The sequence below is a fragment of the Mauremys reevesii genome, linkage group 17, assembly GCF_016161935.1.
Source record: "Mauremys reevesii isolate NIE-2019 linkage group 17, ASM1616193v1, whole genome shotgun sequence".
Taxonomy (NCBI): Eukaryota; Metazoa; Chordata; order Testudines; family Geoemydidae; genus Mauremys; species Mauremys reevesii.
This window is the reverse complement of record NC_052639.1, coordinates 15,030,914-15,046,287: the sequence shown is the minus strand read 5'-3', so window position 1 is coordinate 15,046,287 and position 15,374 is coordinate 15,030,914. Positions and strand designations below refer to the sequence as shown.

Sequence of the window (15,374 nt, the reverse complement as noted above, 5' to 3'; positions counted from 1 at the left end):
GTTCATTTCTGCAGGAGTTACAATCTCTTCACATTTTTAAATTTTTCTCCACAACTGTCAGACCTGCAAACTTTTGTTTTTGAAAATGAAAGCTGAGGTTCTGGAGAACACAATAGTAACTCCAGAGAGGTGCTACTGTGGTGCATGGGCTCATACTGGCTGTTGCCATGCCCTGGCTCTATGCTTTGGCTTCCCTGGACTAGTCGCTGTGGGAGAACATGTCATTTGTATATTGTGCATTTCTTCCTTCTTTCTTCCTAGATGCAGAACAAGAGCCTGTCATAAACAGATAGTTAAGGGTTAAGGTCCCTTTTACCTGTAAAGGGTTAACATGCAGTACCTGATGACCACCTGACCAGAGGACCAATCAGAGCCAAGATTTTTCAAATCTCTGTGGAGGAAGCCTTTGTCTGTGTTCTTTGTTAGAGCTCTCTTTGGATCTAAGAGAGGTCAGTCATGTCTCCAAGTTCTCCTGGAGTAGTTTCTACTATTTAATAGTGAGTATTAATTAGAAAGGCGAATTAGTCTTATAATTTGATTTCTACATTTGCAATTGTGTGTTTGCTAAAGGAAATTCTTTATTCCTGTTTGCTGATATTGCTTTTACTGAGAAAGGGGAGGAATTCTCTCCAGAGATTGATAAGTTTAGAACCTGTATTGTTCTATCTTGGATTACAGAGACAAGTTACTTTCTTTTTATTTTTTAATAAAGTCTTTTCTTTTTAAAACTTGGTTAATTCCTCCTCTTGTGGAGATTCAAGGGAAGGGGAGGGGGGAAGAGTGAGTTCCTCTAAGGGTGATTCACAAAGTTGAATCGGTGTGTCTCTCTCCAGAGTGGCTAGGAGAGGGAGGGAAGTGGGCTGCTTCCCTGTGTGTAGATTCAAGGAGTTTGGATCAAGGTATCTCTCTCTCCGGAGCAGGCTGGAGAGGGGGAAGGGGGGAGGGGAACTGGCTGTTTCTCTCTCTCTGGTGAGATTCAAGGGGTTTGAATCTGGGTTCCCCAGGGGAAGCTTGGGGGACAGGCAGTGTGTCAGACACTTTAACCTGACTGGTGGCAGCGAGAAGGAGACCTACCCTAGGATTTTAGGGTGGGGGGATACATGCAGGTCCCACATTGGATCCCAACAGCTCCAAGTGGGGGTGAGACCTATGACAGAGCCACATCCCCAAATTCCTGTTCCACGCCTTAGAGTACCTGGAAAGCTCACAGACAACAATCAGACATTCTGCAGCCCTGTTCATTGGTAATCAGAGCAACTTCACTTGAGCTTTTTTGACTTGCTTCCTTCAAAGCCCTTTTCTAGACTGCTGCTCTGTTCCCTCCGACAGCACCAGAATCTTAACACTGTGTGTGCGTGTGTGAAGGGAGCAACTTAGCTGTATGACTGCACCAATGTCCCCTGCCCACAACTACATTTTGGCTGCACCTAGGGAAGCCAGCATGATGTGAATTCAATCTTCTTTGGAAATCAGCCTCTCAGTATCTTCTGGGCCCCTGATGTTTTATCTAATGTGCTTTGTGAACAGATGTAAGGAATGTATTTAATTTCCCAAGGGCTGTCTTGGGGCAATGGCTGCATCTTTAGCAGTTTTCAGCGAAGGATTTGAAAAGTAATGAGATCCATGGTATGTCTAGGGGCGTGTCTGCACTACGAAATTCAGTGGATTTTATAGAAGTTGAGCTTTAGCAACCAATTTTATACAGTCAATCATGCTTGTCCCCACTAAGCGCATTAGGTTGGTGCAGTGCGTCCTCAGTACCCTGGCTAGTATTGACTCATGGAGTGGTGCACAGAGGGTTGCTATCCCACAGTCCCCGCTGCCCATTGGAATTCTGCGTTAAGCTCCCAATGCCTGATGAGGCAAAAACATCGTTGTGTGTGGTTTTGGGTACATGCTGTCAGTCTCCCCTCCCTCCCTCTTTGAAAGCAACAGCAAACAATCATTTCGCACCTTTTTTCCTGGGTTATCTGTGCAGATGCCATGGCAGATACCATGGAGCCCGCTCCACTGCACACGGCTTTTGTGAGCATTGTAACCACCTCGCGCATTATCCTGCAGTATGTGCAGAGCCTAGCTAGGAGCCACCAGCATAAGGAAGATTGTGAGGAGGACATGGACACAGATGTTCCTGAAAGCACAGGATGTGGCGATTGGGATATCATGGCGGCATTGGGGCATATTGATACAGTGGAACACCGATTCTAGGTCTTGCAAACAAGCACAGACTGCTTGGACTGCATAGTGTTGCAGGTATGGGATGATTCCCATTGGCTGCGAAACTTTCGCATGTGTAAGGCCACTTTCATGGAACTTTGTGAGTTGCTTTTTCCACCCTGAAGTGCAGGAATACCAAGATGAGACCTGCTCTGACAGTTGAGAAGCGAGTGGCGATATCCCTGTGGAAGCTTGCAACACCTGTCTGCTACCGGTCAGTCGGGAATCAATTTGCTCTGTTCCCTCCGACAGCACCAGAATCTTAAAAGTGTGTGTGTGTGTGTGTGTGTGTGTGTGTAAAACTACCGTGGGGGCTGCTGTGATCCAAGTAGCCAAGGCAATCAATAACCTTCTGTTAACAAGGGAAGTGACTCTTGGAAATGTGCAGGTCATAGTAGATGGCTTTGCTTCAGTGGGGTTCCCTAACTGTGATGGGGCGACAGAGGGAACACGTATCCCTATCTTGGCACCGGGCCACCTTGCCAAAGAGTACATAAACCACAAGGGGTACTTCTCTATGGTGTTGCAAGCACTAGTGGGTCACAAGGGCCATTTCACCGATATCAACGTGGGACGGTCGGGAAGGTGCATGATGCTCACATCTTTTGGAACTCCGTGCTGTTAGAAAACTGCAAGAAGGGACTTTCTTCCCAGATCAGAAAATTACCATTGGGGATGTTGAAATGCCAATAGTTATCCTTGGGGACCCAGCCTACCGCTTGCTCCCATGGCTCATGAAGCCGTACATAGGCAGCCTGGACAGTAGTAAGGAGCAGTTCAACTGTAGCCTGAGCAAGTACAGAATGGTGGTAGAATGTGCCTTTGGACGTTTAAAGGGGCACTGACGTTGTTTGCTGGGTAGGTTAGACCTCAGCGAAAGCAATATTCCTGTTATTGCTGCTTGCTGTGTGCTCCATAATATCTGTGAGAGTAAGGGGGAGATGTTTATGGCAGGGTGGGAGGTTAAGGCAAATCTCCTGGCGGCCAATTTTGAACAGCCAGACACCAGGGCAATTAGAAAAGCACACCAAGGCATGCTATGCATCAGAGAGGCTTTGAAAACCAGTTTCATGACTGACCAGGCTACAGTGTGACAGTTGTGTGTGTTTGTCCTTGATGTGAAGCTGCCTCCTTTGGTGAATGTGCTTCCCTGTAAGCCAATCCCCTCCCCTCTTCGACCACAGCTGGCACAGGAAATAAAGTCTCTATTGTTCTGAATCCATTCATTCTTTATTCATTTAAAAAAAAGATCTCTGACAACGCTGACTAGTAAAAGGTAGCCTAGTCGGGTGGGATAGGAGGGTAGGACAAGGTCACAGTGCTTATTGTAGCCACAGTATAAATCAAGGCTGTTTGAATGACAGCCTTCTGTTGCTGGGCCATCCTGGAGTTGAGCAGCTTGGTGCCGGAGCCTCCCCACCCCTGTGTTCTTGGGCATCTGGGTGAGGAGGATCTGGAACTTGGCAAGGAGGGCAATGGATGCAGCAGGGTTCTGAAGTCTAGTTGCCTGTCCTGCAGCTCCACCAGACGCCTCATCATGTCCGTTTGCTCCCGCATTAGCCTCAGCATCTCCTCCTGCGTGTTCCGATAACGCTCACTGTATGCTTTCCTGGCCTTTGCCACTGAATGCCTCCATGCATTCAGCTGTGTCCTATCAGTGCGGGAGAACTGTGTGAGCTCTGAAAATGTCATCACTAGTGCGTTTTTCCGCCTTCTAATCTGCGATAACCTCAGGGATGAAGTTGATACAGGAGCATAGAAACATTTGGAGCTGCAGGGTGGGAAAGGTGAGTAGAATTTAAGAAGATACATTTCTGAGAACAAAAGAGAGACTCTTTCACAGTGAATCAAGCAATTCACAGCAGACAGCATATGTGTTTTAGGTACAAGGTCGCACTTTGTCTTTTATATTGAGTGCCTGCCGGTATGGTGACACATCACACACAGCTGGGCAACAGAATTCGGTTTCCAGGCAGCCATGGTAAGCCAAAGGGTACGCAGGGTTGGCTTCTTCCACGTTCATGACATGTGGGAATGGTTTCAAACTGCAGTACCCTCCTTTCCCATAGCAACCAATGCCGGTTGGGTTTGCTGTTTAAAAGGAGGGGCTGTGGTTTTGGGGTAAATGTGCAGCACACCCCTCCCCCCGATCCCCTGCATGAATATTCTCCAGGATGATCCCTTTTAGCCAAGTGCAAACAGCCCAGCATGACTGGGGTCTAATGTGCTGGGGATCACCAAACAGAGGATTACTGTTCCCTTACCAAAATTCCCCTATTTCAACCAGGTGACCATGAATGATATCACTCTCCTGAGGCTGACACAGAAAGATAAAGACTGAATGTTGCATGAATGTGACCAAAACCCAGGACCATTCGCTGCCATGCTTTGTGCTGCAATGATTCCAGACTACTTGCTACTGGCTTGATGTGGTAAAGTGACCTACCGTGGAGGACGAAATAAGGCAGTCCTCCCCAGAAACCTTCATAAAGGCTTTCAGAGTACCTCCAGGAGAGCTTCGTGGAGATATTCCTGGAGGATTTCCGCTCCATCCCCAGACATGTTAAAAGACTTTTCCAATAGCTTTACTGGCTGTGAATGCATCCCAATTGTTCAGGGCAAATCAAACATTAAACACAGTTGCTTTTAATCACTGTAGTGTAGTTAGGTGGTGCCTTCTCCGCCTTCAGGGTCCGGGAACAATTCGCCCTGGGAGGGTATTGGCTCCAGGGTGAGGAAAAGGTTCTGGCTGCTGCGGAGAATGGATTCTCCACTTGCCTGCTGGGCATTCTCCTCCTCCTCCTCTTCCTCATCCACAAAATCCTCTTCCGTGTCGCACGAGGCTGCCACCTTGCAGGTGTCCACAAACAGTGGTGGGTAGAGGTAAGGACCCCCCAGAATGGCATGCAGCTGATCATAGAAGCGGCATGTCTGTGGCTCTGACCCGGAGTGACCATTTGCCTCCTTTGTCTTTTTGTAGGCTTGCCTGAGCTCCTAAATTTTCATATGGAACTGCTGTGTCCCCCTGGTGTGGACTCTTTCCACCATGCCCTGTGTGATTTTGGCATATATATCAACATTTCTTCTGCTTGATCAGAGTTCTGCCTGCACAGATTCTTCTCCCCATACAACAATCAGATCCAGTGTCTCCCGTTTGCTTCACACTGGAGCTCGTTTGTGATTCTGGGACTGCATGGTCACCTGTTCTGCTGAGCTCGCCATGCTGACCAAACAGGAAATGAAATTCAAAAGTTTTTGGTGCTTTTCCTGTGTACCTGTCTAGTGCATCGGAGTTGAAAGTGCTCTCCAGAACAGTCACACTGGAGCACTCTGGGATAGCTCCTGGAGGCCAATACCATCAAATTGCACAGTACTGAATCTACAGTACTGCAGATTCAACCCAGGAAGCTTGATTTTTGCGCTACTTCCCTCATCAGGGAGGAGTACAGTGGTTGATTTTAAGAGTCCTTTAGGTGGTCAGAATGGGGTTGGTTGTGTAGACACATTACTTATAAAATCGACCTAACGTGGCTAAATTTGACCTAACCTTGTATTTTAGAGCAGGCCTAGGAAAGACTATCCACCATTACTGCGATTTGTTGTCTGAAACAGTGAATGAAGATGGCATCTCCCGCCTGTATGAAGGTAAGGAAATACCTCTGTGTGTTAGTGCCTCTGTGGGAAGTACAGAGGTGCAGCACAGGGCCTGAAAACAGTTTGAATGTGTCCCTCTCTGTCTAAGGACAGAGTTTAAGGAAGAAGGATGGTCACGAGCTTTCATCGAGGTGCCACAATATGTGTGCAGGAGCAGGGAATTCCATCTCTAGCTCCTAGAATAGAGCTGTGTGGGAGACTGTTGTCATAAAGGTCAGGAATGTCTCTAAAGGAAGGCCTGACAGAATTGAAAAGGGCTGTTGTTATTATTAAGGGTGGTGGTGGTGATGATGATGATGACGATTACCCTCTGTAGGGAAAGATTCATCACCTGCCCTCCCTGTAATGGCGTCTTTGCAGGCCAAGGAACTTCACTCCGAGATTGGTTATCAGCTCATAGGAAAACCCATGAGTGCACATGGGAAACACTTTTCCCTGTGAACTCTTAAGGAATGAAGGCACAGGGCCACAAAGGATTTCAATAGACATTAGGAGCCTAAATCCCTTTGTGGATCTCAGCCTAAATGTCTGATGGTTTAACACCTCTGCTGCTGTCAATTTCCTATTCCACCAAAAGAACAAGTGCCCCCAACTGTCTGTGTGTATGGGTGTGCATGTGTATGCCGGCGGAGAGGGAACTTATGCAAAAATGGAGGCTCCTCTCTCTCCAGGGCTATTTTGGGAGTAGCTGAGTTGTTGTTTCTGTGCCCCCAGACTCTTGGGTAGCTAATAGCATGTGGCAATGGCCATCTGAAGGGGAGGTTTCCTAGGCACCAGTTACATCAGCACCATGGGGCTTCCAACCCGTTTCCTCTTTGTTTCAGCTTTTCAAGAAGTGCCTTTGAAATCTGACAGGACCAGAAGGTACATCCTCAATAGACATTACAAATGGTTGCAGAAACTTGGAAATCTCGTGTCAGGTTCTGCATTCGACTAGGGAACCAGGACCAACACAGAAGACCTCTTCATCCTGCTATGGTATGTACAGCAGATGCTTATCAACACTTTGGAACCTGGGCTGAACAGTGAGATGTATATTGGCAGATGACACAAAATTATGTAGGTTACTCGGCCCTAGAGAAGACTTTGAAGAAGTTCAAAGGGATCTGTGATGGGTTGGGTCACAGAGATCCCCTTGGGACTGTCACCTGATGTGCTGAAATTATCTCTGAGCCCGTTTTCCCTGCCAGCCTGGGCCCCCCAGAACCCCATCTTGTGACCAGACATGCTAGCCTGCCCAACACAGACCCAGGGTCTGGTCCACACCCCAAAGCTGTAGACTTCACTGAAAACAGCTCAGCAAGTTACCTGTCTTCAGCATCCCAGACACCCAGCTCCCAATGGGATCCAAACCTCAAATAAATCTGTTTTACTCTGTATAATGCTTATACAGGGTATATTTGTAAATTGTTCACCCTCCATAACACTGATAGAGAGAGATGAACAGCTGTTTGCCCCCTCCCCCCCCCACCCCAGGTATTAATCGCATACTCTGGGTTTATTAATAAACAAAAGTGATTTTATTTAGTATAAAAGTAGGATTTAAGTGGTTTCAAGTAATAACAGACAGAACAAAGTAAGCCACAAAAGCAAAATAAAGCCAAAACACTCAAGTCTAAGCCTAATATATTCAGAAACTGGTTACAGGTAATGCTGAATAGAGGGAATGATCACATCCCTCGATCTGCTGGCAATGCTCCTATTTAGACAGCCCAAAATGCCATTAGCCTTCTTGGCAACACTGTAGACTCATATCCAACTTCTCATCCACTGTAACCCTAGGTCCTTTTCTGCAGAACTGCTGCCTAGCCACTCAACAGGTGCACTTCTGAACTGTGGGTCTGCACTGACCAGGGACAACAACTATGAGGTGGGATGTTAAGGGTGGGGTATACTACAGGAACTTTGGAGTTGGACTCAAGAACCTGAAGCAAAAGACACTGCCCAGCGTACACTGGGAAGGGTGTTTTGCTCGTGCTTTTATGTCTATGGATACCGCTTGACTGTTTTCTCAGATTACTGCTAGGTTACTTTTATTAAAGAAACTCTACCTCGGACTCTGTGCTTGCGAGAGGGGAAGAATTGCCTCTTAGAGGCATCCAGGCGTTACAGTGAAATTTCCCCAGGTTCCCGGGTGGGGGCTTGAGCCAGTTCTGGTTGCATTGTTGAAAAGGAACCCCCTAGGTGTTGAACCTGCCCTTCTCGCTGCCCACTTCAACTGGCAGAAGGGTTACAGACTGAACAGAACAGAACATGGGGGAGCAGCAACACCCGGCTGCTAACAGGGCAGTTGGCCAGACCTTGACTGACCAGGTTAAACTCCCAACTGCTCATTAAATACTGATATAAAATCCTCTGCAGACTGTGCCCCATTTCCCCCAAATTATCAAATAATGAACCCAACGCAGGTCTCTCAAGCACCAACTGTGAATCACCTGCCCCTCCCCTACTGCTCCCCCCCAGCTGAACAAGGGACCTTCTAACTCTATCCCTGTTCCTGCCCCCTCTTAACATGCCATTGCCCAGCACTCCCACTGTCCATGTCAATGGCAAAATCTGAGGAGGTTTTATGTTAATATTTAATAATTAGATGGAGAAATGTAAAATCTAAGGCCCGGGCAGTTGTGTCCCTCCAAAACAGGGAGGAGTTGCTGTTGTTCTAATGACTGGGGGGTACCCAAAGGGATTTCACCGCAATCTGTCATCATTAGGAAGAAAATGGAGCAAAGTCTGAATATTTGATAACAGGAGAGAAGTGTGGCAAGATCTCTTGGGGAAGGAGCATCAATATTCAACAATCAGACAGTAAAAGGCAAAATCTGAGGGGAAATCAAATCAAAATTAATTAAATAACTGGAAAGTGCTGATTCCCCTGGCCCTGCCTTTGACACAGGCAGCAGGGAGCCATGGGGACAGGGACACTGCATGAACAGGGGCAGGGAGGGGGATGGAGCCAGAAGGTCCCATGGCAGTTGGGGGGGCAGCAGTGGAGGAGGGTCAGCAGCTGGGACTGGGCAAACTGGGACCGGGCAGTCTCAGTGGGGACGTGGCTCGTCCCTTCCCCTCCAGTGACCCAGCCGTGCCCCGTCGCTGGCACAGAACAGCCCCCACGTTCCCACCCTGCCGGGGTTTTGTCTGAGCACTGGGGGAAATGACCCCCCACCTCCCAGGGCCATTTGTCCTGAGCTTGTGGTGACAGAGGGTAGGGAATGTGAGGGGCCGGGGCAGGAGTCTGTGGCCACACTGGGTCCTGCCCAGGCGAACAGGGGCAGTGAAGCAGAGCAGCCCCTTGGGGTGGGGTGGGCCTTAACCCCCCCCTTCTCAACCCCATATGGGGCAGTGAAACAGCTTGTCAGGGACTGGCCAGCTCTGCCTTAGCAGCCAGGGGGAGGCTCCTGGCTCTGATGTTCATTAACTATGGGGCGAGTCACATTCTTCAGCAACATGTCGGTTTTATTGGGTGTAACGGGAGAAACAATTTGAATCAGAGACGTGAGGGGAAAGTTGGTCACTGGGGGGGTTGACCCCGTCCCCCTGCAACACCCTGACATGGAGAATGACGCAGGGCAACAGCTTCCCTCCAAAAAAGGAGAAGTTGCTGCACTTAAAACATGTGAGGGAAAAATCCCAACCGGAGAGGAGTTTCTGTCAGTAACTGGTAATGACGTGGGAAAGAGCAAACCCGGAGATTTGACCTGTGTTCAGTCATGAGTGAGATGTACAGGGGGAAACAATCTGATGCTCAAAACTGAGGCGAAAGTTGGTCCTTTGGGGGTTTAGCTCCCCTCCCCCGCACTGGGGTAATGACTCGGGGCAGCAGTTTCCCTCCAGAACAAGACGTGGCAGCAGACAGGGACTGGGGAGCCCAGAGCAGCAGAGGATTTTCCATCAGTATTTGAGAGTTACACAGAACGTGACACAATCGGAGGAGATTTTATATCAGTCGCCAGTAACGAGAGAGACAGGGCCGAGCTGAAGGGTGTTTTACATCTAATTTGGGCATTCAATGGGAAATGGGGGAAATCGGGGGAGGGGTTGGTCAATGATGGGTTATCAGAGAGAAAAGGGTGAAATCCAAGGGAACTTTCCATCCACACTCAGTCACTACCTGGGACGTGCTGGGTCCCCAGGCCCTGCCATTGACGTGGGCAGCAGGGAGCCCGGGGCGATGCCGCGTTACCAGGGTGGGGGGGGCTGTAACCCCTGACCATAAGGGGGGCTGTGATGCTTACTGGGGCCCGGCCAGGGCTGAAGTTTGCATCCAGGCCGTTGCTGCCCCCCTGCCAGGCGACCCCCGCCCGAAGCAGGGAGGCTGGAGGGAGGGCGCTGAAGCAGCAGCTGTCCCACGAGCAGGGAGCTCTGGGGGGTTCCTGAGCCCAGAGCCCAGGTGCCAGAGAGGAGCCATCCCCTTCCACGGGTGACAGCTACCAGGGAGGAGAGGGGGCGGCGCCAGCCAGAGACCAGGGACCCTCCAGCTCCCCACACCAAGCGGCTGTTTTCTCCCTGTTCCCAGGCCTCAGCTGGGAAGCTCCCTGGAGCTGGTTCCCTCAGGGCCTGGCCCAGCATGGGGAAGGGAGGGATGGCCCCACGGGCGCTCAGCTGGCCCCAGCCGCTCAGCCTCCAGCCTGTCACCGACGGTCCCTCAGCCGCCTGCAGTCCGTACTGGCCAGGGGCCCGGGATACATGGAGCTGGGCTTTGCATGGCAGTTGGGGGGGCAGCAGCAGGGGAGGGGCAGGTGACTGGCAGTTGGTCAGGGAGGGGAGCTGGGCTTTGCATGGCAGTTGGGGGCAGCAGCAGGGGAGGGCAGGTGACTGGCAGTTGGTCGGGGAGGGCAGCTGGGCGTTGCATGGCTGTTGTGGGGGCCCCAGCAGGGGTGGGGCAGGGGACGGGCAGGTGGTCGGGGGAGGGGGGAGCTGGGCTTTGCATTGCAGTTGTGGGGGCCGCAGCGGGGAGGGCAGGTGACTGGCAGTTGGTCGGGGAGGGGAGCTGGGCTTTGCATGGCAGTTCAGGGGGCAGCAGCAGGGAGGGCAGGTGACTGGCAGTTGGTCGGGGAGGAGCTGGGCTTTGCATGGCAGTTCGGGGCAGCAGCAGGGGAGGGCAGGTGACTGGCAGTTGGTCGGGGAGGGCAGCTGGGCTTTGCATTGCAGTTGTGGGGGCAGCAGCGGGGAGGGCAGGTGACTGGCAGTTGGTCGGGGAGGAGCTGGGCTTTGCATGGCAGTTCGGGGGCAGCAGCAGGGGAGGGGCAGGTGACTGGCAGTTGGTCGGGGAGGGCAGCTGGGCTAGCTGGGCTTTGCATGGCAGTTGTGGGGCAGCAGCAGGGGAGGGCAGGTGACTGGCAGTTGGTCGGGGAGGGGAGCTGGGCTTTGCATGGCAGTTCGGGGCAGCAGCAGGAGGGGCAGGTGACTGGCAGTTGGTCGGGGAGGGCAGCTGGGCTTTGCATGGCAGTTCGGGGCAGCAGCAGGGAGGGGCAGGTGACTGGCAGTTGGTCGGGGAGGGGGAGCTGGGCTTTGCATGGCAGTTGTGGGGGCAGCAGCGGGGAGGGGCAGGTGACTGGCAGTTGGTCGGGGAGAGGGGAGCTGGGCTTTGCATGGCAGTTCGGTAGGCAGCCGCAGGGGAGGGGCAGGTGACTGGCAGTTGGTCGGGGAGGGGAGCTGGGCTTTGCATGGCAGTTGGGGGCAGCAGCAGGAGGGGCAGGTGACTGGCAGTTGGTCGGGGAGGGGCAGCTGGGCTTTGCATGGCAGTTCGGGGGGCAGCAGCAGGGAGGGGCAGGTGACTGGCAGTTGGTCGGGGAGGGGGAGCTGGGCTTTGCATGGCAGTTCGGTAGGCAGCAGCAGGAGGGGCAGGTGACTGGCAGTTGGTCGGGGAGAGGAGCTGGGCTTTGCATGGCAGTTCGGGGGGGCAGCAGCAGGGGAGGGGCAGGTGACTGGCAGTTGGTCGGGGGAGAGGGCAGCTGGGCTTTGCATGGCAGTTGTGGGGCAGCAGCGGGGAGGGCAGGTGACTGGCAGTTGGTCGGGGAGGGGGAGCTGGGCTTTGCATGGCAGTTGTGGGGCAGCAGCAGGGGAGGGCAGGTGACTGGCCGTTGGTCGGGGGAGGGGGGAGCTGGGCTTTGCCTGGCAGTTCGGGGGGCAGCAGCAGGAGGGGCAGGTGACTGGCAGTTGGTCGGGAGGGGGCAGCTGGGCTTTGCATGGCAGTTGTGGGGCAGCAGCGGGGAGGGGCAGGTGACTGGCAGTTGGTCGGGGGAGAGGGGAGCTGGGCTTTGCATGGCAGTTCGGGGGGGCAGCAGCAGGGGAGGGGCAGGTGACTGGCAGTTGGTCGGGGGAGGGGGCAGCTGGGCTTTGCATGGCAGTTGTGGGGGCAGCAGCGGGGGAGGGGCAGGTGACTGGCAGTTGGTCGGGGGAGAGGGGAGCTGGGCTTTGCATGGCAGTTCGGGGGGCAGCAGCAGGGGAGGGGCAGGTGACTGGCAGTTGGTCGGGGAGGGGAGCTGGGCTTTGCATGGCAGTTGTGGGGCAGCAGCAGGGAGGGCAGGTGACTGGCAGTTGGTCGGGGAGGGGAGCTGGGCTTTGCATGGCAGTTCGGGGGCAGCAGGGGAGGGGCAGGTGACTGGCAGTTGGTCGGGGAGGAGCTGGGCTTTGCATGGCAGTTGTGGGGCAGCAGCGGGGAGGGCAGGTGACTGGCAGTTGGTCGGGGAGGGGAGCTGGGCTTTGCATGGCAGTTGTGGGGGCAGCAGCAGGGAGGGCAGGTGACTGGCAGTTGGTCGGGGAGGGGAGCTGGGCTTTGCATGGCAGTGGGGGGGGCAGCAGCAGGGGAGGGGCAGGTGACTGGCAGTTGGTCGGAGGGGGAGCTGGGCTTTGCATGGCAGTTGTGGGGCAGCAGCAGGGAGGGGCAGGTGACTGGCAGTTGGTCGGGGAGGGGAGCTGGGCTTTGCATGGCAGTTCGGGGGCAGCAGCAGGGGAGGGGCAGGTGACTGGCAGTTGGTCGGGGAGGGGGAGCTGGGCTTTGCATGGCAGTTGTGGGGGCAGCAGCGGGGAGGGGCAGGTGACTGGCAGTTGGTCGGGGAGAGGGGAGCTGGGCTTTGCATGGCAGTTCGGGGGCAGCAGCAGGGAGGGGCAGGTGACTGGCAGTTGGTCGGGGAGGGGGAGCTGGGCTTTGCATGGCAGTTGGGGGCAGCAGCAGGAGGGGCAGGTGACTGGCAGTTGGTCGGGGAGCTGGGCTTTGCATGGCAGTTGTGGGGGCAGCAGCAGGGGAGGGGCAGGTGACTGGCAGTTGGTCGGGGAGGGGGAGCTGGGCTTTGCATGGCAGTTCGGGGGCAGCAGCAGGGGAGGGCAGGTGACTGGCAGTTGGTCGGGGAGGGGCAGCTGGGCTTTGCATGGCAGTTCGGGGCAGCAGCAGGGGAGGCAGGTGACTGGCAGTTGGTCGGGGAGGGGGAGCTGGGCTTTGCATGGCAGTTGGGGCAGCAGCAGGGGAGGGGCAGGTGACTGGCAGTTGGTCGGGGGAGGGGGCAGCTGGGCTTTGCATGGCAGTTCGGGGGGGCCGCAGCGGGGGAGGGGCAGGTGACTGGCAGTTGGTCGGGGGAGAGGGGAGCTGGGCTTTGCATGGCAGTTGGGGGGGCAGCAGGGGAGGGCAGGTGACTGGCAGTTGGTCGGGGAGGGGCAGCTGGGCTTTGCATGGCAGTTCGGGGGCAGCAGCAGGAGGGGCAGGTGACTGGCAGTTGGTCGGGGGAGGGAGCTGGGCTTTGCATGGCAGTTCGGGGGGGCAGCAGCAGGGGAGGGGCAGGTGACTGGCAGTTGGTCAGCAGCAGGAGGGGCAGGTGACTGGCAGTTGGTCGGGGGAGGGGGAGCTGGGCTTTGCATGGCAGTTGGGGGCAGCAGCAGGGGAGGGGCAGGTGACTGGCAGTTGGTCGGGGAGGGGCAGCTGGGCTTTGCATGGCAGTTCGGGGGCAGCAGCAGGGAGGGGCAGGTGACTGGCAGTTGGTCGGGGGAGAGGGGAGCTGGGCTTTGCATGGCAGTTCGGGGGCAGCAGCAGGAGGGGCAGGTGACTGGCAGTTGGTCGGGGAGGGGGAGCTGGGCTTTGCATGGCAGTTCGGGGCAGCAGCAGGGGAGGGGCAGGTGACTGGCAGTTGGTCGGGGAGGGGGCAGCTGGGCTTTGCATGGCAGTTCGGGGGCAGCAGCAGGGGAGGCAGGTGACTGGCAGTTGGTCGGGGAGGCAGCTGGGCTTTGCATGGCAGTTGTGGGGCAGCAGCGGGGAGGGGCAGGTGACTGGCAGTTGGTCGGGGAGGGGAGCTGGGCTTTGCATGGCAGTTGTGGGGCAGCAGCAGGGGAGGGGCAGGTGACTGGCAGTTGGTCGGGGAGGGGGAGCTGGGCTTTGCATGGCAGTTCGGGGGCAGCAGCAGGAGGGGCAGGTGACTGGCAGTTGGTCGGGGGAGGGGGGAGCTGGGCTTTGCATGGCAGTTCTGGGGGCAGCAGCAGGAGGGGCAGGTGACTGGCAGTTGGTCGGGGAGGGGAGCTGGGCTTTGCATGGCAGTTGGGGGCAGCAGCAGGGGAGGGCAGGTGACTGGCAGTTGGTCGGGGAGGGGGAGCTGGGCTTTGCATGGCAGTTCGGGGGCAGCAGCAGGGGAGGGGCAGGTGACTGGCAGTTGGTCGGGGAGGGGAGCTGGGCTTTGCATGGCAGTTGTGGGCAGCAGCAGGGGAGGGCAGGTGACTGGCAGTTGGTCGGGGGAGAGGAGCTGGGCTTTGCATGGCAGTTCGGGGGCAGCAGCAGGGGAGGGGCAGGTGACTGGGGGCAGCAGCAGGAGGGGCAGGTGACTGGCAGTTGGTCGGGGAGGGGGAGCTGGGCTTTGCATGGCAGTTCGGGGGCAGCAGCAGGAGGGGCAGGTGACTGGCAGTTGGTCGGGGGAGAGGGGAGCTGGGCTTTGCATGGCAGTTGTGGGGCAGCAGGGGAGGGGCAGGTGACTGGCAGTTGGTCGGGGGAGGGGGGAGCTGGGCTTTGCATGGCAGTTCGGGGGGCAGCAGCAGGGGAGGGGCAGGTGACTGGCAGTTGGTCGGGGAGGGGAGCTGGGCTTTGCATGGCAGTTGTGGTGGCAGCAGCGGGGGAGGGGCAGGTGACTGGCAGTTGGTCGGGGGAGGGGGCAGCTGGGCTTTGCATGGCAGTTCGGGGGGGCAGCAGCAGGGGAGGGGCAGGTGACTGGCAGTTGGTCGGGGGAGGGGGGAGCTGGGCTTTGCATGGCAGTTGTGGGGCAGCAGGAGGGGCTGGTGACTGGCCGTTGGTCGGGGGTGGGGGGAGCTGGGCTTTGCATGGCTGTTCGGGGGGCAGCAGCAGGGGAGGGGCAGGTGACTGGCAGTTGGTCGGGGAGGGGAGCTGGGCTTTGCATGGCAGTTGGGGGCAGCAGCAGGGAGGGGCAGGTGACTGGCAGTTGGTCGGGGAGGGGGAGCTGGGCTTTGCATGGCATTTGGGGGGGGCAGCAGCCGGGGAGGGGCAGGTGACTGGCAGTTGGTCGGGGAGGGGA

At 55.5% G+C, this 15,374-nt stretch overlaps 1 long non-coding RNA gene across 4 annotated transcripts in view; it reads left to right on the top strand.

Moving 5' to 3' along the window:
• The first annotated feature begins 446 nt into the window (after positions 1–446).
• The window catches only part of LOC120384926, a 28,061-nt gene continuing 13,133 nt past the window's right edge, over positions 447–15,374 (top strand). For 3 of the 4 annotated variants that reach the window (XR_005589172.1, XR_005589173.1, XR_005589170.1), the window contains exons 1-3: positions 447–497; positions 5,777–5,862; positions 6,696–6,849. This is a non-coding gene — a long non-coding RNA (uncharacterized LOC120384926). Of the gene's footprint in view, positions 498–5,776; positions 5,863–6,695; positions 6,850–7,653; positions 8,001–15,374 lie in introns of those variants that run through there. The other variant, XR_005589171.1, reaches the window with a different exon arrangement.